Raw genomic sequence first — 18,616 nt, forward strand, 5'->3', positions numbered from 1 at the left:
GAACTTATTAAACCATCTACATTTACTAACTATAGTGAAATGCTTTTCTCAGTAAAACTCCTGAATGGAACAGTTAGCAGTTCTTTTTTCACGTCTGAAGTTAAATTTGATATCTCGGTTTGATTTTTGAGGCAGTTTAGTCCCTTACGATAAAAAACATTTAGATAGTTGAGAGAATCCAGTATGATTTACTTAATGTTCAGCTAGTCAAATAAACCAAATGTATAGTCAATGAATAGTTTTATTTTCAAACTAAGGTGATAAATACATCTTTATAGAAAAATAGTGTTTATCTCACCGAGATCTAAAGTCTATTGTGCCTTGCCCTCTTTTACAACGAATCACAAAGGCCCAGCACACTCATAAACTCCAGTATATTTTTGAATGCTATTGAGAAGATGTTATCGCTCTTCGGATATATATGTAGATCCAAGAGTTTTTTTGCTGCGTCTACAGACTGCTATAGGTGCTCGGAAGTTTCCGACTCTATGTCGCAGAACTGGTAGTTGGCACAAGAGGTTATAACCAATAAATTTTGATGCGATAAGAATGGTAGAAAAAGCATTCAAAGACGGTCAAGAGATCGTTAAAGACATGCCTCGTTCTGGGCGACCTTTGACGTCTTCAACAAGGTGCTTGAAAATCGTTAGGCAGATGTTAGAGAGGTTGCCAAAGAGCTAAACATCTCTCGCAAGTATGTTCAAATGATTTTTGTGGATATTTTGGGCATGAAACACGTCTTTTCTCGACTCGTCTAGATAAAGATGTTTTTTTTTTCAAAAATAGTACCGCAAATAGCTCTGGATATGCTTGAACGTGCGAATTTTGATCTCACATTCATAGAGAGCAATATAACTGCCGTGGATGGATTAATGAGTTTAACATGGCAAGAGTCATAGGAATAGGGGAAAAAAATACGCCAAAACTGCTCAAACATCAAGATGATGCTCATTGTTTTTTTTTTTTTTCAATATTCGTGGTTTGGTGCATCATGAATATGTTCCTGAGAAGCAGACAGTCAATAAGGAGTTCTATTTAGCCGTATGGAGGCGTTTGTGTAAGAACATCCATCGAAAACAGCTGGAATTGTGGAAGTTCAATTCATGGATTTTACAGGATAATAATACACTATCGCATCGAGTCGCGATTGTGACCAAAATTAAAGCCAAAATTGCAATGAATACCATCGATCAGCCACCGTTTTCACAAGTTTGGCGCCGTGTGACTTTTTCTTGTTCCCAAAACTTAAATTACCTGATATGTTCACAGAAAATGAGTGTCTTTGTATAATGATATGAATGGAACTTATACATATATATACATACTTGTACATAAAAGTAAAGCACTTACCTTCAAGACTATTAAAAGCAGAAATCCGCTAAGCCATAAAAAATTACGCGACGTAAGTGTTCGCGACAAGCAATTGCGCGCAATATTATTGTTTTTGGGGTAAGGGTTCACTACTTAGTTCCACCCCTAGCGGGAAGTGACGCCACTATATGGCCACATAGTTGCTAGTGCCACAACACAAAACCGTTAAACGAAGCACAACGCACAAATCGAGTCAAGTTGGAAGAAGGCACACGAACGAAAGGATACACGATATTATTACAGCTGGCGTGGTAACACACACACACGCACACGCGAACACTTTATTGTATTTGTGTGGCACACGTTGCACTAGCAAATGCTATTAAAATCATTTACAAATTAACCGACACCTACAAAGGTGGCGCACAGCTACGCCTCAGTGCTAGGCAAAGGGTGAGGACAACATGGCGTATGAGTGACGGGCACTTGGCATTCATACAGCGAAGCGCTTATGCTTGCCTGGATATTTTTATGTAAGCGTGTGAACATATAACGAGCGATAGTGTGGCACACATACACACAGCATATATATATTTATATATAATCTTCTGAATCGCGCCCGCTGCCTCCCCTGTCACTGCCGCACACAGTTCGGCTGCTAATTGACAGCCCCGCACGGCCAACTATTTGATTGCCTGCTGCTCGCTTGTGATAAGCGGCACGTGATGACTACCGTTATATGCGCCAGCTACATACATATACCGTTATATTTATACAAATATGCCCGCACGCAGCGTCGGAAGCTTAGTTGCCACTCCAATTTCCGTCTAATCTATTATCGATTTATGCTCACTTCACACACTCACACTCACACTCACTGGCTGGCAGCGTTCATTGCTAACTAGAACACCGCAGTGGCCACTTTGGTCAGTCGTTTTGTGTTTCGTTCAATTTTGACGCTACTTCGAGCCACTTTTCATTATGTTATGCCGTTGGGTTCGCCTGCGCTGCTTTGCAAATTTCGTGCTTGAATTCGTTGATTATCGACTGACGGTTGATTATCGGCGGCTTATATGTCATTTGACTAACGTTATACACCATTTGGCATTTAACATTTGCCACTGCACATTTTGTAAATTTGTTTGTGTGTGTTTAATGGTTTTTTGTTTTTGGTTTTGCTCACTTCACTTTTGATTGCGCGCACTCACGGTTGCACTTTGAATATTCGGGTGTCATTTCGCTTGGCACTCGTCAGTTGATTGATTTGCCTATTTCATTCGAAACGATTGCTATGTGGTACACGGGGTTGTGGTTAGGCAAATTTTCGCTGTTATTTTGTAATATATTTTTGTTAGAGATTTTTTTTGTTATTTTTTTAATGAAATCTTTTTTTTGTTTTTTTGAATTATTTTTTATACTTTATAATGTAAATTTTTTTACATTTACTAAGGTGACACATTTTTTTTAATTATGTTATGGCTTAATTGATATATGTATGTTTAATTATCATATCGATGTATTAAATTTTTTAAACACAACATTTCTTAAATATTATTTTACAAATATTAACTATTATTTTTTAACATTTTTTTTATATTTTGTTTAGTATTTTGTTTAGTATGTTTAGTTTTGGTATATTTTTAAAATTTTTTTTTTACAAACATTAATTATTATTTTTATATATTTTTTTAATATATTTTTTAATATTTTTTTAGTATGTTTAGTTAAAGTATATTTTTTAAAGCATTTTTTACAAATATTAATTTATATTATTTATTTACTAATTATTTTTTTTTACTAATTTTCTATTTCTTTTTTTTTTTAGTATTATTTGTATTAAAAATTTTGCAATATTTTTGTTTTTACTATATATTCAGTATTTTAGTAACATTGAAAAGCTCACAAGTATCAATTATTTATTTTTCATATTTTTTTTTTATTTATTTTAGTTTTATTTTTAAATATTGTTATTGTTTTTTTATTTTTTCATATATTTTTTATATTAAAAATTTTGCAATTATTTGTTTTGAGTATTATAAAATTATTAAGATCTCAAAAATATCAATTATTTATTTTTCTTATTTTTTTTCTTATTTTTTTAATTTTTTTGTTTTATTTTTCTTCACATCATTTTTTTTTAATTATTACTTTTTTAAATTTTCTTGGTATTTTTTGTATTATTAATTTTTTCACTTTTTTTATAAATTTATCTTACCTTTACACGATTTTTAAACCACAAGCCTCCGTTTCTAATTACAACACATAAAATCACCGGCAGTTTTAATATAACAATTGTTCTTTTTTACGCTTTATATTGACTTCTTCAATATTTTATGCCTTTTGGGTTTCAAATTTTATAAAATTGAGCACATTACATAATTTTAGAATATTTTTAATTTTCACATTGTATATAATTTTTTCCATAATATTCACTATTAGATATTTAATTTCAGTTTTTGTTATTTTTAGTAATTTTTTTGGGGGATTTCTTATAATTTATTCTTTTTTTGGTGTATTATATTTTTATTTATTGTTTTTTTTTATTTTTTTTAATATTTATTTTCCTTTTACTTTTCTATTTACGGTGTAAAGGTTTAATATTTAGAATTTTCAGTAATTGAATAAACATTTATTTCAATTGCTCTAAGGTGCACCACTTTTACTATATTATTTTCAAAATCAAACTATATATTTTTTTAATTTTATTTAGTTTTAGTGGCGTGCGCTTGAAATGTTGCACATTTTTATTTTATTTTATTTTTTTAATTTTATTTTTTATTAATTTTTTTTTACTATATCATTAAAATTTATAAGAGATATATTGTTATATTTATTTTAGCACAATTTATAAATACTAAATTATTGGCTTATATTTGAAATATTTTTTTTTAATATTTTTTTTAACGTTTACGAATTTTTTTTAAACATCGCTTTATCATGCATTGTAAATATTTTTTGCTGCAGCTTATGATTTTTTTTTTTTTATTTTTTTATGAATTATTTAATGCTATTTTATTTAGAAAATTTTAATATGTATTTAAGTATTTTTTTTTTAATTTGAATTTTCGTTTTTTTTTTTTATTATTTTCGTTTTTTTTTTAGCTTTTATGTAAAAGCTTTTAAATTTTTCTGGATAGTTTTTGTTTTTTTTTTTTTTAAATAAATAATGCAGTTGTTCAATTTTTTTCAACTATTTTTATATAAATAGTATTTAGACGTCAAAAAAATTTAAATTTCGTTCACAATTTTTATATTTTTATTTACTAAAAAATTGCAGACTGCGCATTTTTTATATAAATTTGCCTTAAACACTTTGGATTTATATTTAACTTTTTTTTATATATTTATTTTATAATTTAACTTTTTTTTAATTTTTGACTTAAGTACTTTTTTATTAAATTTCCAATTTTTTAAATTATTTTAATTCTTTGAATTATCGTTTTCTCTTTAATTTATTATTTTTTATATATTAGTCATTGACATTCGTTGATAATTTTGTAGCACTTTTTGTTTCCCAAACCATTTTAAATTATTTAATTTTTTAATTTAAACGGTTAATTCTCAAAATATTTGAAATTTCTTTAGCAAAAGCGCATTTTCGTTATTCTTTGCTAATTTTGCACAATAACTGCAATATTTGCCGTCTCACTCTAATGCGCACTTAACGAGCACTTAATTGCATTTTTTTTAATTTCAATAATTTTTCACTTTTAAACATAACTTATACACTTTATATATTTTATAAAACATTATATCACCAAATCATATTTTATAAATACATACACATTTCTTCAATTTTTACTTATTATAATTTTCAGAAATGTATAATTCTTTTTACTGACATTTAATTAGCATTATAGATTTAGTTAACATTTTTCTTGTTTTGTCGAAAGTATTCACGTTTTGGAATTTTGTGTTTCTTTATTTCTTTAGTTAGAACTGTTTAAACGTTTAAATATTTACTTCCACCTTTCTTCACCAATTTCTTATTACTTTGTTGTAACTTTATTGTTGTTGGTTTTTTTTTGTATCAAGCTGCATGTTGAATAAAAATACATTTAAAATATAATATACATTTTTTAGCCTTCACAACAATAATTTATTTGTTTTCTTAATTTTTTACTGATTGCACAAACAGAATTTTTTCTAAAACAGATTCCTGAAAACTGTGTTTTTTTTAACTGAAATTTTTTTCACTTTTGCACTTATATTTATTTGCTTTCCAGTAAATTTCCACATACATATATAAATATTTAAATAAGACCAAAAAAATTAAAAAAGCAAATTATAAAATTTTTTAAAAATAATTTCAAATAAAAAATTATTTATTATTTTACTTTAGAATAGAAAAGAATAAAATTTATATTTTATTTTTAAATATAGAATAAATAATTAACGTTTTTTTGTTTTGTTATAAAGCAAAAATTAAAATTAGTTATAAAGTATTAATCGTAATATGTAAATATTAATTATAAACAAAAATAGCGAAACCAATATAAAAAAGTCAATTTAAACATTTTTTTAATGAAAAAAATATTAAAAATTAAAAATAGTTAATAAAATTAAAAAAAAAACAATTTAAATTTTTTTTTGTTTAATTATAACACTTCAAAATTATAAAAATTAAAATAAAATGAATAATTTTTTTTTAAATAATATAAAAAAAATATTTCTTTTGTTTGAAAAAAAAAATAGAATGAAATTAATAAATTTGTTTGAAACAAGATTATAAAAAATATGCACAATTTTTCTAAACTCTTATAAAATAAAAAATGTATGGTTTTCAAAATATTTAACTTTATTTTATTTTATTTTATTTTCAATTTAATTTATTATATATATTTTTTTATTTTTTTTATTTTATTTTGATATCTTTTATTATCATTAATAGCTTTCAGATAAATTATTTTTCTTCTGCCCCAAAGCAGCTTCCAATATTCTACATACATACATACATATGTATGCGAAAATCATAAAAATACAGTTATGCCTTATTTTTCACCAATACGAGCGCCAACAAAAAGTTAATTTACACAAGCATACTATATACATACATACATACATACAATATGTACAAATGGACACGCAAACACCTGCAGAAAATTGATTTAAAATTTTCATTTAATTAAAATTTCAAAATTCAAAATTTTCAAATTCACAATTTACACAAAGTAAACAAACACACCGAACATTAGAAATGAATGAATTTTTGATGTAAACAATCAGACCGCAGTGCTTTCACACAAATAAACACATTTTGCTGAATCACACACTCATATATGTACATATGTATGTATGTAGTATAGTGTGGTAATAGTATATACATATGTATGTATGTACATATGCACGCACACACAAACACACTGTCTCGCCACTGAATATTTGGAAAATAAAACTTCTGCAAATTGCAATTCCAGTGCAATAAAGAATAGTGTAAAATATTGTTTAGAACGTAAACAACAACAAAAGCAAGTAATTTAATACATTTGCCGATGATTTAGCTAATAAGCACAATTTAGTGATTTAATTTTTGAAAGCAAATTCTTCCAAAACCAGATGGCAGGCGGCTTTTCCTATTAAAAATCCATGAAAAGTTGTAAACACTTCGCTGAGTAGTTCGCAGCGGCAGCGCATTCGCTGCAGTTGGCGCTAATGAACTGCAATGCAGGCAGCAACAGATGCTCAACGGTTGTTTACACATGTTTGTGCTATTTACATGTGTAGCACGAGTTCTTTTCCATTTCAATAATTTTTTTTTTCCCCTGCCCAAATACCCGAAATGATTATTGTTCTTGTAAAATTCTACGAATTGTTTAGCTTTTTATCGCCTTTTCTTTCTTTTTGTAAACTCAAGATTTTTTTGTTATTAATAATAGCAAGGTATTTAGTTACTAAACTAGTGTGTTTAAAATTTTAGCCAGAATATTTAAATAGTTTAAAAACTTTTTGTGTGTGATTAAAATTATTGATTTCCAAACAAATATTTTTTTTTTATATTTCAAATTACGTGGCAACATCGTTTTGATATTTTGCTATAATTTTTTTTTTTCTACATAGTCTTCAAACCACAACCAAATTTAATTTGGTCTAGTTTTTGTGTAATATTTGTTAACAAATTTAATGAGGGTGGCAACACTGCTTAAAATAATGCCCAAAACTTTAACTTTAAGAATATTTGCATTACAACAGATAAAGATAACACTTTCCTTTCATGGGCAAATGCATTTTTCCGAAAAGGAAGAAGTCGCACGGTGCCATATTAGGTGAATACGGAGAGTGGTTGATGGTTAAAATGTGATTTTTGGTCAAATAATCGTCCGTCGAATGTTGGATTCTGAGCAATTTTTGGTCGTCAATAAATTTGTGCGAAACAAACCGTGCAAACACCTTTCGCAAGCCCAAATGTTCGATCAAAATGCGATAAATCGATATTTTGGAGATGTTCAATTCCATTTTCATGAGTTCACATGATGGTTTTTGCTGATTTTTGATGAATTCACGCACAGTTTCGATGGAATTTTCACTGATAACGGATTTTGATTGGCCCACATGTTGATCGTCATTTATGTCCTTACGACACGTGAAACCAGTCGTGCATTCTGTTACGGGATAGGCAATCGACGCCATAAACTTGTTTCATCAACTGAAACGTTTCGGTAAAAGTTTTACCAATTTTGAAACAAAATTTAACGTGGGCTCTTTGTTCGAAGCTCATTTTCGCACCGATAACACAAACATACTGAGACTTAAAACGCAATAACTTCACTTCCAATCAATGAAATATCTCTCTCTCTCTCGATAAAGATAGCAGATTCCTACGCACCAGTCAACATATATATAGTTGGCGCCACCGGGGGCCGCTAGATTCAAAAAGTTTTCTTTGGAACGCACCTTGTAAAAATCGAACTAAAAGTGAACAAGTCCCGAATATTTGGACCCAAGTGCCTATAGTTGACTTTTTACCACCAACATCGGTTAATGTGTGAGAAATATAGTTGAAATTCAGGGATAATCTTTCTCTGACAATGATTTGTCTGTGGATGTGTTGAATCGATTCAATGCTTTCCTGATCCTCCATGTACTAATATAAAGAATTTTAAAACTTCCGGGTGACTTCATATGGGTATCAGCCAATAGATGAGTTATCTCAATGGAAATAGACGAGTGTGTTTTACCGATAATACTGTATATCTGTGCCTTAAATGAGTAGGTACAATTACTTGATCTAGCCCCCATATAACTATTACCAGGATTTTTGAATATCCGGTTAACTTTAACCCATCTGATCTGGTATAAATAAATAAAATCAAGTCAATACATACCCCCAACACTCCTATACTATGTAATTATAACGATTTTCGTTATTCCAACAAGTTTTGTGAAGAATGTGTATGTCGATCAAAGAATATTATTTGTGTATACAATCGCTTTAAAATATGTTCTTGATATACTCGAGCAACGTCAAAATTATGGCAATCAGCACGTCTTTTGCTCTGTCCCCAATATACCCCATAAAATGATCTTCGATGCAATTGATATCACATCATTGTATATATATGTTTTCGATTTCTTCGAACAATAAATATTAATTTTTTCGCAAAATTTGTAATAAAAAATCTGCCGCCACTCGAAGGAATTGCTAGCGATTTGATTCTTACAAGTTGTAAGCGAATAAAGTGTTCGGCTTCACCCGAATTTAGTGCTTAGTCTTAATTTTTTAAACTTAATATATTTAGCTTTTCCTTTTATTTTCACTTAAATAAAAAAAAAACGCACACCCTAACGTTCAATCAAAAATTGTTTTGTAAAAGTTTCAACGTGTTTTGTTAAGGGATTACGTGGGCTTACAGTTTTCGAAAACCGAACTTTTTTATTGTCACAGCTAAGTGCACCGTCTTTAAACGCGTTTTTCTCGAGACTGTGAGTTTGAAATCGGTTGGAAAGATTGTTCGACTCAACCAATCTTCATGAAGTTTAACACCGGTTTTTGAGAAACAATTCTTAAGGACTTGGGCGAAGGATTTTTTTTCGTTACGTCTATCTGAAAAAAAAATGTCGTGAAATTTTCACTGAAATTTCGTCTTTTTTGTAAAATTTGTTGCCAAAAATCCAATTTTCAGTTAATTTTTTCTTTTGTCCAAGTACTAAAATAAGGTTTTAACTAAAACATATATTTCTACATGTTAGATGATCCTATAAGGGTCAGCGGAAATGGCGTCGCAATGGCCGAGTTTAAAATATGTTTTTCCAAAAATTTCAGAAATTCTCTGTTAATACATAGTGTATGTTTGTAGCGATAAAAAATTCTAATAAAATATTCAATTTTTTATACAAGAAAAAATTTATGAAAAAATGCTGTTTTTTTAGCTGAGGAAACCCATGTAACCCCTTAAGAAAACGGCCTTTAATGTATTCTGTTCATGTTAGAAAACGTATAAAATAGTTTAAAATCAATTCATAACTGTTTAAACAAATACAAAATCACCAGAGTAATCAACACTTGTAACAGTGATAATCTAGATGACAGTGCTTTCATAAACATTTCTAATAATTACAAAAAGAAAATTTCGATTAGTATAAAATTTTAATGGATTTTTTGCACTCGGTTGCAGAACTTCACATAAATTCAACGGAATATATGTAGATGCACTCATATAGTTCTATGTTCATGTACGTATATCTATTTGTATGAACGTAAATATGTAGATACAACACCACCCCCGTCATTCATCATCCACCATCGGGACGCCTGAGGCCGAAATGAAGTGAATTTTACCACAAAACACTGACGTGTCCTTACAAAAGCGCAAATCAGCAGGCAAACAAAAAATAAATTTACATATACACACAAACACACATACACACACCGGCGCTGGCATCAACACTAGCATGCTTTTGTTGTTATTGCATTCTTTCGCCTAGTATGCTTGCAGCAAAAAAAGCAACGCAACTTTTTGTTAAAATTAAATTGTCCTTGTTGCTTGCTGCTTGCGAAGTGGCAGGTCCACACCAATACACACACTCACTCGCTTGCATAACGGCACTGCGCGAAAGTATATTTACAAACGCATATGTATAGCATGTATGTGCGTGTGAGTGTGTGTTAGTGTGTTTTACGATTTTAGCGCAGTAAAAATTTGACACACGCGTTGCCTTGTTTTTGTTGTAAGGATGCCTGCTGTCATGTTAAATGCGGCGCGAATTTCCACTGCACACAACCACACGAACGCCCACGAATATACACGAGTGTTGGCAGACGGATGTCGGTTAGTTTGCGCATAGTTAAACAACTTCACATATAAATATATTAACGTAAGCATTTTTTACTATCATTTGTATTAGCATTTCGTGCCTGTATGTGTGTGTGTGTTTGTGGATGCACAACAAATGCCGCTAATTTCATATCCGGAATTTTAAGTTGTTGAGCGTACAAATTGCAAGCTTCGGCGGCTGGCATTTAACCCGGCGGCACTCATTGTTTACAGCCTTTTGTGGCTGACTGTGGTTAATTCGTGGATTATGAATTTTAATCAATGCGCATTAGCGTTTTGTACACAATTAAAATATTATAATATTGCATGATGTTGTTAGTGATAATTATATTTAGGATTATATATATGTATATGAACAGAGAAGGAGGGATACTAAAGGGTGATTTTTTAAGAGCTTGATAACTTTTTTTAAAAAAAAAACGCATAAAATTTGCAAAATCTCATCGGTTCTTTATTTGAAACGTTAGATTGGTTCATGACATTTACTTTTTGAAGATAATTTCATTTAAATGTTGACCGCGGCTGCGTCTTAGGTGGTCCATTCGGAAAGTCCAATTTTGGGCAACTTTTTCGAGCATTTCGGCCGGAATAGCCCGAATTTCTTCGGAAATGTTGTCTTCCAAAGCTGGAATAGTTGCTGGCTTATTTCTGTAGACTTTAGACTTGACGTAGCCCCACAAAAAATAGTCTAAAGGCGTTAAATCGCATGATCTTGGTGGCCAACTTACGGGTCCATTTCTTGAGATGAATTGTTGTCCGAAGTTTTCCCTCAAAATGGCCATAGAATCGCGAGCTGTGTGGCATGTAGCGCCATCTTGTTGAAACCACATGTCAACCAAGTTCAGTTCTTCCATTTTTGGCAACAAAAAGTTTGTTAGCATCGAACGATAGCGATCGCCATTCACCGTAACGTTGCGTCCAACAGCATCTTTGAAAAAATACGGTCCAATGATTCCACCAGCGTACAAACCACACCAAACAGTGCATTTTTCGGGATGCATGGGCAGTTCTTGAACGGCTTCTGGTTGCTCTTCACCCCAAATGCGGCAATTTTGCTTATTTACGTAGCCATTCAACCAGAAATGAGCCTCATCGCTGAACAAAATTTGTCGATAAAACACATTTCGAACCGAACACTGATTTTGGTAATAAAATTCAATGATTTGCAAGCGTTGCTCGTTAGTAAGTCTATTCATGATGAAATGTCAAAGCATACTGAGCATCTTTCTCTTTGACACCATGTCTGAAATCCCACGTGATCTGTCAAATACTAATGCATGAAAATCCTAACCTCAAAAAAATCACCCGTTATTTATAAGTAAAAAAAAGTATTTTTGTCAAGTAAAGGGTTTCCAATAAGATTGATATGATCGATCGACTTTTTTTTAGAATCGAATTCGATGAATTTTCAAGTGCTTTTTCATCCAAGTCAAGTGTATGTCAAGAATATCACGTTCAATATTGACTCCTAAAGCTTGAAGAGAGTCTGGTTTATAGCCAAGGACAAAAGGACTTTAAACAAGCCTGCAAGTAGTAGTCTAATAGGATTTAACAGCATTGGAGGCCATTTAATGGAGGATGCAACCATGTGTAGAAGTTCACGCAAGTGAGGAAAGTTATCTGAGCGCCATCTGAGTGACCAGAAACGATTCTTTACTATATGGCTCAAACAGCTCACAAATTGAGTCCTTAGACCAAGTATTCTCTGGGTAGCTAAAAACATCCGAAAAACATCGCTCCACAGGCTTATGCGTTGGGTTTGGGAGCTCCTCCTAAAAAACTTTTCCGATGAAAGACGACCACTGCAAACGCATTAAGGATTAAGATTTAAGGGCATGCACCTGGAATGTCCGGTACCTTAATTGGGAAGATTCCGCTGTACAGCTGGTTAATGATATTGTAAGAGTAAAGGCTGCTGTTCAAGAAATGCGATGAACGAGACAAGGTCTGAGGCGAGTAGGTTCTTGTGGCATCTACTACAGTGGCCAGATAAAGGAGTGGAAATTCGGTGTGGGATTCGTGGTGGGAGCGAGACTGCGTGGCCCAGTCTTGGCATTCACCCGGGTGGATGCACGTCTAGCCACAGACCGTATCAAAACGAAGTTCTTCAAAATATCGCAGATTTACTCTATGACCAAAAATATTTTCTATGGGCGCTTGGAGCGCACTTATGGGAGCTGCCCTACCACGATGTCACTTCGATCCTTTAGAGGTGACTTTAACACCACGGTAGGCAAAGAAGTTATCTTTGGCACAACAGTCGGTTAATTCAGCTTTCATAATGAAACATTCCCAAATGGATTGGGGCTGATCGACTTCACCGGAGCCCAAAAAATGGCTATCTGTAGTACTAGATGCCGACATACAAAGGCAAAAGAAGAGCTGGTACGATAAGAAATGCCGTGTCGCAGTGGAGAGAAATCAAACTGCCTAAATAAAAAAAAAAACGACAGGCCGAAATGAATGAGTATAAAATGCTTTGCAAGCTGGTCGACAGGGGTAATGCCCGAAAATTCTACGAGATGTAGACAAGATCAACTTCTTCCAATTGCGCCCGTAAAAAGTGGGTTATCTTGGTTCTATACCGCCATTCCATTGACAATAACGGTGTCGCCAGCTTGGTTTCGTAAAAAGTACGGACCGCTGATTCCACCAGACCAAAAACCACATCAAACTGTCAATTTAGGTGCATGTAATGGTTGTTCATGAATAATTTGTGGGTTTTCTTCGCACCAGAATTGACAGTTTGGTTTATTTACCGCAGCACACAGATGAAAGTGAGCCTCATGGGAGAAGATGATTTTCTTAAAAATTATCTTATAAGAATTCAAGTTGTTTCAGGCAAAGTCTGCAAATTCAAGACGTTTACGAAGGTTCAGTGACTTCCGTTCTTGAATGAGAATAATTTTATGCCAATACAAGCCCAAATCCTTTCTCAAAATTCGTCAGGTTGTGGTTTGAGACAGTCCAAATTCTTGAGAAACAAATTAACTACAAATTTCCAAAATTTATATTCTAATACAAGATTTTTCACTCTACAAGAAATGCTTGAATAATTTTTTAATAAAAATGTTCCTTTAAAAGTTATATGCATTAAAGTTATGCATCAAATATAAAGTATTCATGGAGTACACCATGTCGTATGAGCAACACCAAGTGTATATTTAAATCGATTATATGAATGTTGTAGGTTTTTGTCAGGATAAAAATTATTGCAAAAGATAAAAATTCCATGCAAAAAATTAAGAAAAAATCCAAAATTCTATTCTGGGAAAATGATTTAGGCACGGTTTAAATTGAAAATAAAGAGCTCTCTCATCCTCTCCTACAAAAAAAGTCAACTAGGGACATAATAGGCACCCTAATATAGCATATATACATAAGTGTGTGTTCTTAGAAACTTTTAGAAAACAAACAATAGAAAACAAAAAATGCCAACAAAAGCGACATCCGTCTAATTCAAACCAATAAATAATGAGTTGTGGGCAAAGCTGTGCCCAAATGCCTGTCATCCCTTTTATCTATGCATAAAATGCCTTTTTGGGTAATTTTTCACATATTTGTGTATATGTGTGTAAGCGCGTATGTAGACATAATATTTTATATTGGATCGTTGCCCGCATTGTTGGGTGTTTTTTATTGCGAATGCTTGTCAACGCATATCAATTTTTAAACCTCATAAAAATGTAAACAATACAATAATGTGCACCCTCATATATGGTATGTGCAAACATATTTACATACAAGTATTTACATGTATGTTTACGCATTGAAGCTTAAATGTATTGCGTGCACGTGTATCCTTTCTTAAACAAATCGGAGTATGGTGTTTTGTTTAAACAACCTGAAAACATTTTACGTCCAATATTGTATAAACATTGAGTTCTGATTAATTGGGAAAGCTTTTGGCAATAATTATGCAGAAATGAGAGCATTTTTATGGAAGCCTTTCTTGTAAAGAGCCTCAAGGAACCCTTCAGTTCTAGTCAAACATAGAATGTGTCGAAACAAAATCTGTGCCGGATCAAACATGGTTAGTGTGGCTGTACAAAGTTCAGTTTTGGTGGAATTTTTAAAAATTTCAAGAATTTTACCTTTTTTTTTCCTTTAATAAAATATTATTTGTTTAAATCAATTAAAAGTTTAAGTTGTAATCCAAAGCTTTATGTAAATTTTACTAAGTATTTTCAAAGTGCTGTGGAAGCTTTCTTCCATTAGCACAATTAAAGCCTCAACGCTCTGCAGTTTAAGAGACACTGAAAGTACTGCCACTATAAAAAAAGGCGCCCAATAAAAATAGGCAACCAGAAAAAAAAAAATTTCGTGCTTTCACCTTTTCACTTTGCATTGCTACAGTATAGTTTTTGGCCAAGAATTCACAGATAAATTGTTTGATGTATTACTTTTAAGTTTCCTAATTTCGAAAAATTTTATTATTTGATTTATTTTAAGTACTTTGATATACCTAAAATATTTTTCTAAAGTTTCAAGGAAATCGCTGTAAAATTGTAGGAGATAGAAAAATTGGGTGCGTCAGCTCAGACCGGTTGGCTACTTCAAGCTTTGATCGCGTTTTTCTCGAAATATTGTTTCAAGGTCAGTGACCACGTTTTCACAGAAACTAGGAAGCGATCTCATTGAAATCTCGCAACGACATTTTCCGAAATTGTTGACATCTTAGATCAACGAGAAATTTGCTGATCGACTTTCGAAAGTTGAGTATTGTAGAATACATTTACTATACAATGACCTATGATCTTTGGATTGATTGAAAATTGGCAATTTGGCATTAAAAAACGACCATTTTTTTACCTAAAAAAATAGATGAATTTTTTTTTGATATTTTTCAAACATCGTAGGTCATTGTATAGGAAATACCTTAAACTTGAATAACCTTTTTGAATTTTTTTGTTTCATCTACTCGTTCGGCCGCAATCATGTCCACAGTTAGGGCACTTTTTTTTGGAACCTCCGAAGACAGCACATGTATGTAACTCTATTTTATATTTTTCAACATTTTTGTAAAACAAAAAATTTTTAAATATGACTAAAAATACACTTTATTATATCTAAAAAATCGAAACATTCGATCGAGTACTTTCTTTTAAATAAATTCAAGAAAATCGTTTAATTTTTCCTGGGTTACACTGGCATAGCCTCTTAAGATTTTAACAAAGGCACGCATCTTTTCACTTTAGATGATTCTGTAAGTAGTTAACCTGCCAATGCGGGTGCATCTTTTTTCGTGGGTTCACCGGAAAAGTCGTCGCAATGGCCGAGTTTAAAATTTTCTTTTCTAAAAATTTCACAATTTCTTTGTTAATTTTGTATGTTTTTAACAATAAAACATTTTAATAATATTAATTAAAAAATCGAAAAGAAAGCACTTAAAGTCAAAATTTAGTCTCAAGTTTTCAAGAATTTTTTATTAACAAAAGAAACATAATTTTGATGTGTCCGCAAAGAAATAAAACAAATTCCTGAAACACTCTACTACATATATGTACATATATACTTCTTAAACAATTGCCGCTTCTACTATCTCTCTCCTTCACACTGCTGCGACACAATTTTTTCATTTTTATTTTAAGACCACCAACACTTCTTGTTGCATTGCACAAATTTCATTGAAATTTTCCACAAATATCTGGCATATAATACCAACTTTCTTTGATAAACGAAATATTCAAATAAAATTTATACTTAAATATTAATAATCACATTCAAAGCCTTTCACTGCTTACTCTTGTGCGATTCTTTAGTTCGAAAAATAAAAAAAAAAATTCTCAGACACTTAGAGTAGGCGAAACGAAAGCCAAACTGCTTAAAACTACAAATTTTGTAAACAGAAAATTTCAATTTTTTTATAAATTATTTAAAAAAAAAATATTTACTTTTCGTAAAAAGCAATAAAAATTTTTAAATAAAAAAAAATTTGAATTAAAAATAATTTAATGAAGTAAATAAATATATATGTATTATTGCGTAGGCAGACCAGAAAAATATCGTCACCTACAAAAGGTGGTAAAAACACATAAATCAAAAAGAAATACGTAATAATATGCAAATATTAAATTCACAAAAATACACATAAGAAGAGAAAACATTAAAGGACAGCTATTAAATTTAAAATTAAAGAAATGATTGCAGGTATGTGAGCCATAAATTTAATAGCCTCAACACAGTATAAAAATATGCATACATATACACACAAGCATATATATAATATACACCACATACAAGAAGTATAAGCAAATTGCCATATACCTATTTATATACTTGTGTACATAAGCGAAATTCCGCCAGGTTAAGCAAAGAAACGCGCAACAGCCTACAGGACAAGGGAAAAAGTAACACAAATACACACACACACACACAGCACTGAAACACACTTACACACAAACAGGGATGAAGTATAACAATATGTGACTGTGTGCGTCGAAATGCGCACGTGTGCGTTAAGTCCTGTAGGTGAGCACCCCAAACTGGTTGTGACACCGATACCCGAGCTGCCAGGTTTAATGCTCCACAAAAGCGAAATGAAGCTCGTATGCTGCTGGGAGAGTAAACAGGCGCAAAGCTGCTCAAAATGAACTGGAGCAGCTGTGAAAGTTGGAGCGAAATTGCAGGTGAAAAAAGAATGCTGAAAAACGGGATGAAGTTTGGTGCTTTTATGGCGATTTTCTATTTAAAGAGATGCGTATATATGCAAAAACAACAAGAAATAAAAATAAAAATATAAAATGTTTAATTTAAAAGTTGCATTTAGTTATTTATTAACATAAAGAATTAAATAAGCAAGTTTTCTTTAAGCAAAGTAACACTGGTCAGCATGGCGTATGCGCAACATTTTGTTAAATTTGCTTGAAAATGCGTGGGAAGCGCGCTCAAGTCGTATTTTTACGCGTATTTCTGGTTTCGAACACACATTTTTGCACTTTTTAACTATTTTTAATTTCACTTAATTATTTTTGAAATTTTTCGCCAAATCCAGGCGCCTTTCATATTTACACTACACCAACACACTGCTGCTTATAACGCACACATTTGCATTTCGTATACATATATACATATATGTATATGTAAGTGAACACATACACACACACTAGCTCACTTTGTATTACTTTTTAACTGTTTAACGCCGCGTTGCGCTGCTGCGCCTTTTTCTTTTGCTTCATTTACAAGACAGATATTTCAACGGCAACAACACATTTACACGCCGTTTTTTCGTTTACAAACCAAACTGCTCGAATGCTCGTTGCGCACTGGAGCGGCTGGTACCGTTAGCTAGCGCTCGGCTGGACACCAGCGCTGACACCGCATGCGATGGCCCAACGTGCGACAGTGCCATGTTGTCGCTCGGCTAACAGACACTTCTTTCAGTCGCTCTCTCTCTCTTTCTCACTCTCATACATACACACTCATTCTCTTGCTCTTGGCCTGTTAATGATTTCCGTGTTGTTTACAGCGCGCTTCAGGGTTGTTTCTGCTCTGTTGCCGTTCGAATTGCTGCCTGTTGCTGCTCCGGTTCCGTTTCCGACTATTTTGTTCTTCGTATGGCGGCTGTGACAATGGCTAACGCTGTGTCTGTGCTTGTCACAATTGTTTGCGAAATTCGGCCAATAGGTCAGCAATGCTTTGTGAGTGCGCCAACATCAAGTGAGTGAGCAGGGAATTATTGTTATTGGTTTATGATGTTTGAGACTGAGTTTGGCAATCTGTTGTTGTTGATTAATGTGCTGTGTTATTGCTGGGATAATTAATGAAATATTTTTTATGTATAAAAATTTAATTTATTTTTCATATTAATTAATTAATTTATTTATTTATTATGATTAGTTTCATGTATTCTTCGGGTTGTCTTCAACAAAATAGTCTGCTTATATTCTTCAAACTTTAAGGCCTTAAGGTCCTATATAGGACAGGATGATTTTTAACTGAAATAAATTTAAAAGAATAACTTAATCAACACCAGATATAATTATGTAATTTTTTTTTAATTTGTTATAATTTTTGGAAATAGTTGCCATCCG

The 18,616-nt window shown here is 31.9% G+C and overlaps 1 protein-coding gene and 1 long non-coding RNA gene across 2 annotated transcripts in view; both read right to left on the bottom strand.

Annotated features, from left to right (window-relative positions):
- Nucleotides 1-2,930, bottom strand: part of LOC105221978 (uncharacterized) — a 136,986-nt gene extending 134,056 nt beyond the window's left edge. Inside the window, exon 1 of the mRNA XM_049453533.1 lies at nt 1,351-2,930. The gene's annotated coding sequence lies outside the window, so the exon portion shown is untranslated. The remainder of the gene's footprint in view (nt 1-1,350) is intronic.
- A 1,812-nt stretch (nt 2,931-4,742) lies between these two features.
- On the bottom strand, nt 4,743-17,908 carry LOC125777813 (uncharacterized). The gene is made up of 2 exons (XR_007422410.1): nt 17,708-17,908; nt 4,743-5,346 (listed from the first exon to the last, which is right to left on the bottom strand). It is a non-coding gene; the product is annotated as an uncharacterized LOC125777813 (long non-coding RNA).
- Nucleotides 17,909-18,616: the final 708 nt, after the last annotated feature.

The sequence above is a fragment of the Bactrocera dorsalis genome, chromosome 3, assembly GCF_023373825.1.
Source record: "Bactrocera dorsalis isolate Fly_Bdor chromosome 3, ASM2337382v1, whole genome shotgun sequence".
In the NCBI taxonomy this organism is placed as follows: domain Eukaryota; kingdom Metazoa; phylum Arthropoda; class Insecta; order Diptera; family Tephritidae; genus Bactrocera; species Bactrocera dorsalis.